The following is a 315-nucleotide window of genomic DNA, read 5'->3' as shown; positions in this document are numbered from 1 at the left end:
TTTTTTTTTTCTCATTTCTTCTTCTCCTTAAGGGAATAACAACATCAGAGGTACCCTTATCCCTCTTTTTTTTTTTCCCATCGTTCATCATCCCTTCGTCGAGGTATATTTGAACCAATAAGAACAACGAGGGATAAGTCGATGGAAGGTAAACACGTAAAAGAAACAAAAAAAAAGTACTAAGGGAATAAATACACAAGCAAAGGAAGAAAAAAGAAGGAAAAGTCAAATAGTTTCATAAAGTGTACAACTTACACCTTTCTCTCTCTCTTTCTCTCTCACTATATATATATATATATATATATATATATATAT

This window comes from Trypanosoma theileri (genome assembly GCF_002087225.1).
Source record: "Trypanosoma theileri isolate Edinburgh chromosome Unknown TM35_Tth_30_V1, whole genome shotgun sequence".
Classification (NCBI taxonomy): Eukaryota; Euglenozoa; class Kinetoplastea; order Trypanosomatida; family Trypanosomatidae; genus Trypanosoma; species Trypanosoma theileri.
Note: the sequence above shows the minus strand (reverse complement) of the source record.